We start from the raw sequence: 12537 nt of genomic DNA, 5'->3' as shown, positions 1-12537 counted from the left end.
TCAACTGTGAAGTCATACCTCTGAAGATGAGATGCCGCTAGCTGAAAAAACAATAATAATAATAATAAAATAAAGCCAGAAATATGTCCTTAAAGTTGTTGTGAGCAACGCTGAGTGAATGACCATTTTACAGTTCCATACTCAATTTATGCTGAGCCCTCAAACTGGCCAACCCTGGAGGAAAGAACATGGAGGGTAAAAAAAAAGCAATCTAAAAAAAGTAGTAAAACAAGAAAATGTTTTCCCTTCACAGCAATCCTTCATTGGCAGTGAGGAAAACTGGGAGAAAGTGACCAAAAACAGTTAACAGATCAAAATCAATAGCATTCTTAGTAGCTTAGAGATTCAAATGGAGTCCATTTTTCGCAATGTAAAAGAATAATCAATAATATTTCTTTATTTGGATGCATTGTGGAAACAAACAAACAAACAAATGATCATGTTATTTGATTGGTATTGACTTGAGCATGACTGGCTGAAACTACTGGAATGGAATACATTTATTGTCATTGCACAAGTACAGAGCAACGGAATTTCACTTAACAGGCTCAACCCAGGCAAGATATATGAAAAACAATGACCGACAGAGGGAGACAGGACAGAAAGATTTGTCAGTACTCGCTAAAAAGTGCACCAAAATCTTAGATAAGAAAGGAAGACGAGGGAGGGGGAGGGGGAAAAAAAGACACTGCATCAAGTGAGCTAATTTTTTTTTGCAATGTGCAAAAGTTAGAAGTCCAGATTCGACCACGTCTCCATCAGAATTGAGAAGTCAATTCAAGTTTATTTATAGAGTACATTTAGGGTGACTGCAGTCGATCAAAGTGCTCGATCCTGGGTTTGAATCTCCTACGTCTTTCCACATTCCAAAAGCATACATGGATGGATTGAGTCAAACAAAGCTCTCTGCTATTACACATAAATACAAAAGTTGGCCAACGTTTTTTTGTTTTTTTTGGGGGGGCGAATGTCTTTGAAAGCCTCATGAGAATTCAGTTCAGTGAGCATCAAAGCATTAACCGTCAGCATCAAGAGCGGCGTCAACAAGTTGTGTTAAAAGAATAACAACAAGCCTACCAGAAGTTCTGTAAAGTTCTGTTTAGTTGTGTTTGTTTTGTTGTAATTTTATTTTATTATGAAATGTTTGTTGAAAAATTTAATTCAAAGCTTCTAGTATCCAGGCCTCATATTAGTAGCATAACATTAGCATTTTGGTTAACAAGCTAATAAATACATATTATTGCCTTTACAGATAATACAAGTGCAATGTTGACCTTGGTGCTGAATGCAATGAGTCTGGTGGTTTTGACTATACAAAAAGCCACATATGCTTTTTCCTGAGTCTTCATTAGCCTGGCAAGCCATACCCACTTTCTTGAAAAAGAAAGTTGGTCTGGACAGGCGTCCATAGACAGCGATTCAGCAACGGACGAAAACAGGCCGGCCAATCAAATTCATCTATTTGCGTCAGGTGGTCTTCGTGAGCAACGTGTCACTCTTCAACTTTTCCCCGCAACAACGACATAAGTCATTCACTACTTTCTCTCTTTGGCTAGTAGCCATGTTGATTGGTTGATTGATTTTTACTCCGTTTCTGCAAAAGAAAAAGAAGGGAAAAAAAGACTTCAATGAGTCGCTTTTCTGACGTCCGCTCTTCGCTCATTAGTTCATTCCAATGTCTGTTAGCTCAGGTTTGCTCCATTTACACCTAATTACCGATTAAAAGATAAATACACCAACAACCTAATTAAAAAAACTGTAAGGAGTACCACCAAATTCAGTTGTGTGATATTAGGAAAGTGTGAGACTATGTTCTGTGCTGCGCTCTGATTGGCCAGTCTACGTTTCAGAGCAAGGGGTCAATTAGCAATTCGGTAATGAATGAACTTGTGCGACTCTTGAAATGATTTGCAGCTTGACTGCGCCGTACAATTTGCGGCACCACCCCAAAGTTTGCGCTTGAATCCTGATGCCCGTGTAACGAGGTAGAAAGTGTTTTTGTCAGTGAGATGTGAAAAAAAGCTTTTGTCTGCGCTCTGCCTGTGATAAAACACTCACATTACTATTTTATGCAAAGCTTTGATTGTCTGTGTTCAGATAAGGTCTCCATCTATTTAGTCAGGCAGTTAATGAGATTCCATGGCCTGCGAGGTAAGAAAAAAAAGAACAAGAAAATGTAATTTCAACACAGTTGCGTTTTAGAACCACCCAGGCATTCTCTTGTCTTTTTTTTCATTTTTTTTTTCATTCTCTTGTCTTTTAACGCTCTGATTTTCACTAAGAAGAGCTGGAGATGATCACACCCACATGCGCGCACACGCGCGTATGGCTGCTGGAGCAGGAAGGGGCTGTGTCATCTTCAAACTTTTTCATGAGCAATGCGATGCAGTGTCTCTCCCAGAGCTGCTCTTGTTAAAGAGCTGGGGAGATGCATGCGGGGGTGAAGTGTAAGGAGAAATTAATTAAAAATGCAGCTGAACATCGGCAGACTTTTCACCGAGCAGGCGTTCTCAGGCTCTCTCCTGGTATTTGTCATATAAAGTGCATTTTCAAATACGTACATCACCATCGGCGTTACAAGCTGATCACACTTCACCACCGGGCATTTTCTGTGAGGAGAAACATTGTTACCAAATAAAGGTACGTTTTCTCTCCGGTGAACTTCTCAACAGACACCCGGTTTAAGAAGACATAAGTGAACATGTTTTCATGTCACCAGAAGCTTTTAATGTCATTCTACAATGGAGCTTTGGAGAAATAACCTCTCTTGACTAATGAGTTTGACCCCCCCCCCCCCCCCTCCAACTTTTCTTTCCGTTGTAGGAACACCAAAATGATCCAAAAATGACCTTATTGAATCACAAATTAAGATTTTCCCTGCGAAGTCCCCGTTGTCTGTAGACAAAATAAGCAAAGTATAGCTAGAATTTGTAGTCTTGCGAGTAGGGATGGGAATTAATAAGATTTGAGCCAATCTGATGCCATTATCAATACTGTTTTTCATAATTGACTAAATGCACAAAGCACCCAACCTTCCGGTGCGGGAGACTTCAGCGGAGCGCACTGTTGATGTGATGTAAAACTCTAAGCCTAAATCTTTAAGCCACTGAAAAAGAACACTACGTCTATCAGAATTTTAAAACTACTAATTAGATCACCCAGAGCCGTAATTTTAACAGCTTAAGCTCTGGTAATGATGTCATTGCTTAAAATTATTATTACACGTAAATTCAAGCCGTTTGAGTGAAGCTACTAAAGCTATTGTGTTTATTAATTTTTTTTATGTAAATGTATATTTTGCATCGTAGCTCCTCTCTTTGTTGGAGTCCACACAGGACCCCCTCCCCCCTTACCAGTCAGACAGTAAGCTTGAGGTGTTGGATCTTTCAGATGGAACCTGGCAGCTAACTGTTTATAACTTTTTTATTTTAATGATACAATATTGGATGAGAATAATTTGTTAGTACATTTACATGATATAATTAAGGAGGACCAGCCAACAACAACAACTCTCTGGTCTATAGCCTCCTCTTCGGCCAAGTCTTCTCCTCTTCGCCAACGGGATCCGACGATCTCTGCCTTGTCAATATTTTGAAGCAGATGCAATGCTTCTACTGTTAATATTTTTTTTTTGTCAGCCCATGGTGACATTTCTCTGAAGGCCTTGCTGAAAAGTTGTTGCTATGGAAATCCGACAGCGTTGTCAGAGATGCAAGTATAATGACTCATATTAATATTTTCATGTTTTTAATGCTATTAAATGATGAAAAAAATACTTAAAAACGCTTACAACTGGTTGAGGTTCTCTGGAGGACTACAAACAGCAATACGTCACAGCGCTTTGCATAGAGTCCATTAGAGGTTGTCCTTTTTGGTGGTTCTCACATTATGTATATCACAATATATCATTAGTCAGGTTTCGATCCAATTGTTTCAAATTTTGTAAGTGAATTTACTGCAAATGCGCAAAACGGTCATGACTTATACCCGTTTCCATCTGTTCTTCTTTTGCGAATATTGAAAGGGGACTCGCCGCTGTAGGTGACAGTATACATAGATGGTAATTTCAAAGAAGAAGAACAAAAAACAGGAAGCGACTGCGCCGTGCAATGACGTTGTATGAGTTTTCTTTTGTAATTATTTTTTCATTATTATTCACTTCTTTAATTAATTCCCCAAAAATTTCTGTTTTGTCGTCCCCCCAAACATACCTTACTTTATCGTCCGACATTGCTTTAGGACTACAAACGTACGTGTGACGTAATATCTGGTCAAAACGTGCGACGTGTATCCGCTTTTGTCAGCGTTTATTCGCAAAACCTGTTTCCATAGCCAAAATTAGCTTTTTCCTTTATTCGATACGCTTGAAAATCTACCCCCTCCAAGCGTAAAAACTTTTTTTGGTGAATTATGGCCCCTTTTTTTTTCTTTTTCTAGCATTTCCATTCGGCTTAATTTTCGCATTTGAAAATTCTAATAAAAATGGGAGGATGAAAACCAAACTATTGATTAAAAAATCCTGACAATATATACGATATAGTAGATATCGTGAGTTACTTGGACAAGCTATTAAAAAAATGACTGTTGATATGTTGCTGTCTCCGATACAGTATTAGTGACGCAGCAGCGCTAACATGATACACCACACAACAAAATAGTGACATAAACAATTGAGGGTTACATGATACGGTCGACACTTTTATGTTGCACTAGGCCCTAGTGCAATATACCCAAGTGACTAGGGTATATTGTTTTATTGCACAACTCTTTTACTGCACATTGGAAGTATTCAACTCTTGACAAAATTAAAGTTTTTTTTTGAAAGCTTTTTGTTGTTGCAAATAGCCCCAGTATCATATTTTTGCATTATTTTTTTTTTTTTTATCAAACTTGAATTAGTTTACTGCCTTGTTGACAAGTTGGAAAAGTTCAAAACCCAAATACATATCTTGCATGTGACATCATCACTCCTTTGTGACACAAGCAAAAATTATCAGGTGGTGATTTAACAGTGGCCCTGAAGTTCAAAACACACACACAAAACTGAGCACTACAGCGAATGAAAAACACAAAGACAATATCAAAAAACACAACAGCAAATCAAACACCACAGAAATAAACAACAGCAAATCAAACAACACAAAAAGAAAAAAGTAACAATCACAAAGCAACTAAGCAAAAAAAAAGAGAAAAAAGTAATTGGAGTGTGAGAGTGTGTGTGTGTGGGGCAAAGTGAGACTCATGACTGATTGTACAAGAGGGACGACTTGATTGGACGTACGCATCACCGTTTGGCGTCTTGGGAAAAACACGTGGCCAAAAACTACCAGCAGATGTAAGGAAAATATTGGGTGTGATGATGTATTGCCACTTATGTGGGAAGGACCTGGTTGAGTTGTCACCAAATGTTTGCAGTAGCTGTGTTTTCGTCTCGGTCATGTGAAATAAATTCATTTATCATGTAAAGGAACCGGACGGCGTGTTGCTTATTCAACAGGGGCTTTATTTGCATTTCAGCAGCAAACAATTTGGTACGACACTTCAGTTGCAGAATAAGAAGTTTGATCGCTGTAAGCTAGCACGTAGCTGCTACACGCACACACTTGCCTTGTGTTGTCTTCCGCGTCCTCTTCTCTCGCTGGCGCACACACCATACGGAGACCACAATACTGCTTTCCGCTAACACTTTGTGCCGTTGCCATTATTCCTCGCCGCTGATTTGAGATAGCAGTGACCAGGTTAGCCTCAAGACGCTAGCTTTCGGCTACAGCTCATGAATTAACATTGAGGCAGAACGCTCGACCCCGCCGTTTAATTCATACATGCGCTTGCTTGCAGCAGTTTTTTGTGCTTGCGTTACCACAACATCCTATTTCGGCAATATTTTTTTCCAGCTCCAATTACATTGCAAATAAAGTCTTAATTAGGATTAAATGCCCAAAGCTAGAATTGTCTCATAGGAAATGCAGTTTTCATTCCAGCAAACATTTTGTTTTATCCCCAAGGGCTACTAAAAACGATAGCTATCTTATATAGGCTGTTCATTATTTAGGAATGAGTTTAGTTTGCATGAAGAAAATAACTTCAACCATCATGAATATTGAAAGGTGCGGGTACAGTTTTATGGAGACAATCAAATGTTAAGTATACATACATAGCCATTGGGTATTCTAAGAAATGCAAAACCAATAATGTTGCTTTTCAACTGTATACATTATTCTAAGTTGCTTGAGTACAACAAACACTTTCAAGCATCATATTGTTAACAAGTGAACCATAAAAATTTTAACATCCACCAAGAAGCTGTGGGGAAATGGAATCCTGAAGGGGGAAATAACAAGACAGAACAGAGGCTTCATTTCATCTCACTGCAGCTCTCAATTCAATCAATCCAAAGGCGATTAAACCACCAACCCCGTGTTGCCCTTGGAGATAAAGTTTTGTTAAATATTTCATCAACTCTGTTATGAGACAGTGAGGTTGCAGAGCTGGCTCAGCGAAGGATGTACAGTGGTTAACGTGGAGCTTTTCCTATCGTCCAGTGTGTCACTGTTGGCTTTGCAGACACAATCCAGTCACCTGATATCCGGTGTCCAGGTGCACATGCAATCTAGTTCAAAAACCTTAAATAGAATCCTGGTGGATTTCTTTGTTTCCTTGTGCATCTGAGCCTCACAGCCCATAAAAACAGAGACTTCATTGCTAGGCAACTAGTCTCTGCACAGAGGATGGGGCGGGTGTTCAGTGTTTACTGTCAGAGATATGCTGCGAGTGGGACTGCAGCGTCTCCGAAATAGAATGGAAATTATTATTTTTCATACAAGATAAAATGGATACAAGTCATTTATGCTGACCTAAAACAATTCTAAGCCATTGCTGAATCCCACGAGGATCACACACACACACACATGCAAGGACCTTGTTCACATTAGAGGTTCGCTTCGGCTCCGGTATTGAAGTCCCATGTCGCGTTTATTGAGCGGAGCTAAGAGAGAGCCGGAGCTCTCTGGAGAATGGAACTGATGAGGTAATCATTCACACTGATCTGAATTAATAAGGCCTCATTAGTCAGTCGGAGACACACTGCAGGGCTGAAAGGAACCACAGTGCGAACTCATCCCGACAAGTCGGCTTCTGCAGGCCGCCAGCACAAATGTTTGTACGAGAACTCCACGTATCAGTCCTAAGTGTGCATTAGCCCAATGCGCTTTGCATGGGGGCCATACAGTAAATCAGATAAAGCTTGACTGTTAACAAAACATTTTTTTCCCAGTTGTTCATTTTTACTTCCCCTCTCAAAATCATTTACATCTCTTTAAATTCTAGAGTTCTAAAGGTTATAGTCAGTCAGTGGAAAAAAGATCTTTCAATACTTCTTTTTAAACACTTCTACCTTGAACCTTTTTCTAAATCGCATGTCGTGTTCAGGTCTGTGAAGACCTAATAAGCCAATAATCACTGAAAGGCAAATCGTGACTTCTCCATTAAATTCCCATGCATTGTTGGCAAGAAGCCAAAATACCTGAACCTGATAATGTGGGCAGCCACCCATACAGAAAGAAATACCATCCTATCAATCGATTAAATGCACACACAATACATCAGTGCTTAAGCCTTGTCTTGCTGCCAGTCACAGTCACGTTTGAAATTCACTAGATAGTTGTGGCATATCTCTAAGGATTGGCAGAAAGAATTGTTTCATGGAGTGGAAGCCTGCTGTTTTATTCCCAGGGAGAACCTTGGCGAGCAATCTGAAGGGCACTTTGGTTCAAAAGACAGCCCACCTTGCCTCAGCCAAAATGGTTGTGACAGGAAGGCATGAGCCCCCCGCCCAACCCCGAGTCCATCACCCCCCACTCCAGGAAAAACAAAAAACAACAGACAACGGTGAAACCACTGACATGAAAACCTTTTGCTTCCTGTCTGCTGTACATTGAACTACATGTACTGCATGTAGAGCACAGCAGCGACAAACCAGATAGTCCAGTGGAGAAAATCGGGCTTAAACCTTAAAACCAAGTTGTTAAAAAAACATCGTTAAGTGAAACAATGTAAATCCTTCCAATTAAATATTTGGTTTCAATGTGTCAAAGCTGGCTTTTATTGAAAAGAGCTGGAGCAAACTTTTGAAATATTGACAATGTTATCATTGACTATTTCTGGTATTTTGACCAAATTAGCCTCCACTAAGAATAAGGTAAGAAATTAAGGTCATATAGTACTTGAAGACAAAACAATAAGACCTACAATCATGCTTGTAACTTTAATTGTTGTTAACAAAAATACAGGCACTTGTCTGGCTCTTTCCCAGTTAAAAAAAAATAAATAATGCACAGTACTTCACCCACAAGCTGTTTCATCCTAAAACAAAAGATGGTTCACCCCAAGGACAAAATCCCTTGGGGCAAGCTAAGCATTGTTGTTATGCAGTGCAGTGTAGAGAAGGCTGCTATGGCCTATACATTGGAGAGACCAGGCCACCCTTACAAACCTAAGGGGCCAGTCTCTTTGGGTCCAGAGTCAGCACCTGCATTTGCATCTCACAAAGATGAGACATTCCTTTGAAGGCAACAATTCTCGACAATGTAGGCTGCTGGTTCGAGAACGAGATGACTGCTTTCGTGATATTTCTCAAGACTAAACAAAGCAAGGCCCTTCGTAAACATCGGATGAGTTTCACACAATCACTTGTAGTCATCTTACATAGGGTGACCAGACGTCACATTTTGTCCGTGACAGTCCAGTTTTTGAGCTTTGGGTCCCATGTCCTGGTTTTGCCATGTGTACGTCAGTCACACAATTGTCAAAGTGATTCATATGACAAACCATTACCTGTTAAATTGCTACCCTTCTTGACTTTCCCATTCATGTTTGCATTCTCATTCTCATCCGCATCAATCGGTAGCTTTTCTGGCAGCATATTTCCAATGTTACAATGTGGGACCAGCGCAAGATAAACGGCACAGTCAGCTTCCAGGAGCTGCTCGGGCAGAGCAAAAAAGTTTGGATAATGGTGAGTGCGTTGACATTTTAGCGCTGATGAACTGCCAGTCATGATAAAATGTATCATTAGCTAACGCCTGCCCACTACTCCCCAATCCCACCACGAGCGGCGTATTTGGATTTGGCGCGTACCCCTCCTCCAACCCCTACACCACCGTTGCCGAAGATTGACGAGCGATTAAATTAGATTTTCAACTAAATTGTAGCATCCCCGTTTTTTATTTTGAAAATCTGGTCACCCTAATCTTACAACAATGTTATCTCTCTCCCAAAGGTTGTGTCAGACGCTGGGTAAGAAGCCGTTTGCCAACAGACAGGTGAAAGAGCGTTTTTTTTTTGTTTTGTTTTTTAATACAATATGGTCATTTACCAGCTACATTGCAACAACAACCGTCATGTGACCACACCCTGGGGAGGGGGACACACCGCTAGTGATATAAATGGGTACTCTACAACCAGGATTCAGAAAAGAAACCTTTTAGATTAAAGGTGAAAACAGCTTCAACAACCAGAGAAGAATTTGCCTTGATCCAACTTGATTTCCATGAACTGGATGACTGAGCATCCACATTAACAATACGGAATTTGGTACATGTGTGATTTCAAAACAGAAGCAGCAACAGCAGGGCCTTGGCAGGAAAAGGTCGAGGTCCAAGTAATGAAAACCCTAACCCACAAGAGGAGCATCCAATATAAATAACCACAGTTCGGCATCCATGATGCGCGGGCATCCATGGCAAACAGCATTAACACCGAAAGGTCACAGAGACACAAGGCGCGTGGATGTGCATCAATATAAAGCCATTAGTCAGGCCCCTCTTGAGATTTCTCACGTAACTATAAAGCTGCCTATGTGACAAGCGACCTCAACAGATCCCCCCTTTAAAGCTGATGCGTCTCTGGTTTTACACGACGCCCACAGTTTGTGCAGCACAATGTAAAGGGAGCAGCGGGCCATTTTGCCTCCTGCAATTTGCCCTAATGGTTTTACATACCTCATTCAGTGGAACAGTCACTTTGATTTACCTGAGTGGGGCTGGCAGCTGAGTTTCAGGCGGATGGGTGCCATGTATAACAGCGATAAATTATCCAGAGGATGTGTTTAACAGATAAATGGCTTTTTGCTTGAGTGCCATCTCTCCTGAGGAGAGTGTGGGCCTGGAGCGACTGCCTTAGTGCCATGCACCTTGCTCAGTTCATGCAGTAGTCTACAATTCACCAATAATGCTTCAGTAAGTTGGTTGTCCTTGTAATTCACTTTTATTGTCAATTAAGCCGGAGTCGTTTCAGAATCATCTGTTAACACCTTAATTAAATTCTTTGGAAGTGGAAAAATGCAAGGCAACAATTTCCAATAAAATGTTATTTGGTTCACTGATTATTCTGTTCTATGTTAGGTAAATTAACATTCTTGCAAAACGAAATGTTTTGAATCTTGTTATAGGGTAAAACTGGCTTTGGCTGTTACGTCCAAGCAGGCCCAACTGCATCCAGGCAGGTGAAAAGGGAAAACATATTGTAGCGTTGTGTGGTCAGCATAAAACAGGGGATTGAATGGGATTCATCAGAATGCTGAAGTGATATAGTACATCTCGACCATTCTAAGGTCTTTGTATGTTGGGGAGGTGCTAATTTTGGCCCAGGTTTTTAGCAAAGCTTACGACGACTCTTTGTCGTATTCATATGTATTTAACCTGTTGAGTGAAATAGAATCATTTGGAAGAGATTTTTTTCAAGGGTAATGTTTAGGCGCTGGACTCTCTCCTAAAATCCTGGTTTGCTAATGGTGCCGACGTCAGTGAATGACTTCTGTGTGGTTACATAACCTAATAAGACGCATTTCCAGGGGAAAACAACATATTTCCTGGAAAATAAATAGAATTTGATCAGATTGACCTAAATAGTAAATGGAGACTTATAGCCCTTTTAGTACACATATTGTGTCTCAAGCCTTTTACAAAACCCGACATTCAATTATTAAGATTGATCATAATCACCTGACGTATGATATGCCACTTTGTTCTAAATACCTAATTTACATTTCAAATTGATTAATTACTTTAAGTAGAATCTCACTTTGCATTGTGGCTAACGGCACGGTGTTAAAAGTAGTAGGGCTCGCAGATCATCCTGAATGCTGGATCTGTTAGCCTGCATGCTACTTGGTACAGTAGCTAGTTGTGGACACCAGAGATTAGCAAGCTTGAGCAAGCTTTGGTGTGTGTTTGGCTACAAGTTCATTGTAACTTACTGATGTATTTAGTGTTTTTGACACGGATTGGTTTGTTCCACACATCAGACAATTAGCTATAAAACAAGCCACATGTGTCATTTTATAATTGAGACTTTAACATAGACTTGCTCAGCACGGTAGCCACTCAGAGTATGCTATGTATGCTGATGGCCTCTTGCTCGAAAATGTACGTGTGTTGTTTCCTTTTTCTAAATGATCATTTGGCATTTCATAATGCCTTGCGCAGCTTGGCAACTTGTTGCGCTGTTGGCATTTGAACTAATGCACACATTTGTGCTTGCCTTACGTTAAGTCACTGGACATTTGCAGGTTGCCATGAAACAATTCAGAGCATTGTAAAAAGAAAAGACGATCAAGTACGATTTCATTGTGCATAAACTCCATACCATAAGCATTCTATTTTAAGACCGCACAACTGGCATTTGCACATGGTTTAAGTCTGTAACTGTGATAGAAAGGGGACTCACGCTAGGTTAGTTACCATGTGGACTATTCTTGCTGCTGTTCACATTCACGTATGTACACAGAATCTACTTATTCACATACAGCTTGCAAGTCACAGCCGCATGTAGAGTATTTGTAATTTATGTTCATTTTCCACGTTGACCGCTGCTGCCATTATGCTCTAATTTATTGCCACGGGTTTCACTCTATTTATTCTTTACCCAGCCGACTTTCTCAAGCCTTTCTTATTTTCATATTCACAAATATAATCAATTTTCCATTTGCACGGCCATAACATGCCTTTTGTGTAGATCATTTTTTAATGATTGCGAAATAACAAACCTGCGTACTAAAAGCCGTCTCATTCTGCAACTGTTTAATGACCGAGTTGTCAGGAGTGAATATCTTTTTTACAGTGGCCTCGTCCAATTATTTTCAGTATGTATTGCTACCTCATTTTGTGTTTGACCTTGTGAAAGTTGTGGCAGATGTATAAGATGAACAACCGTAGCTCTGTGTCTCTCCCAAATCATGCATTTAATTCATCATCCACCATCAAAGACCATATACAGTATACCCCATAGATACTCTATGAATCAAATACTGGATCGATGTTGTGGGAGAAGAGTTGCACTTAAATAAGACTCAAAGTAAGGCACTGAATAATGAATCAAATTGACATCTGACATGAAGTGGAATGGGAGAGTTTCAATGGACACAGTCAGAGCAAGCAGCCAGGCATTAACGTGACTTTTTCTTCATGCTTTTTGCACCATCACCGTCAGCATTGAAAAGATGATGTTTAATTAACAAAGGTTAAGGATGACTAAATAGCA

General features: G+C 40.1%; 1 long non-coding RNA gene across 2 annotated transcripts in view; it reads right to left on the bottom strand.

The window, feature by feature from the left end:
* Positions 1-482: 482 nt before the first annotated feature.
* LOC144050207 (uncharacterized) overlaps positions 483-12537 on the bottom strand; it is a 28632-nt gene continuing 16577 nt past the window's right edge. For both annotated transcript variants that reach the window (XR_013293806.1, XR_013293820.1), the window contains one exon: positions 483-1594. This is a non-coding gene — a long non-coding RNA (uncharacterized LOC144050207). The remainder of the gene's footprint in view (positions 1595-12537) is intronic.

The sequence above is a fragment of the Vanacampus margaritifer genome, chromosome 1 (assembly GCF_051991255.1).
Source record: "Vanacampus margaritifer isolate UIUO_Vmar chromosome 1, RoL_Vmar_1.0, whole genome shotgun sequence".
NCBI lineage: Eukaryota > Metazoa > Chordata > Actinopteri > Syngnathiformes > Syngnathidae > Vanacampus > Vanacampus margaritifer.
The sequence above is the reverse complement of the archived record's forward strand: the minus strand, read 5'-3'. Positions and strand labels throughout refer to the sequence as shown.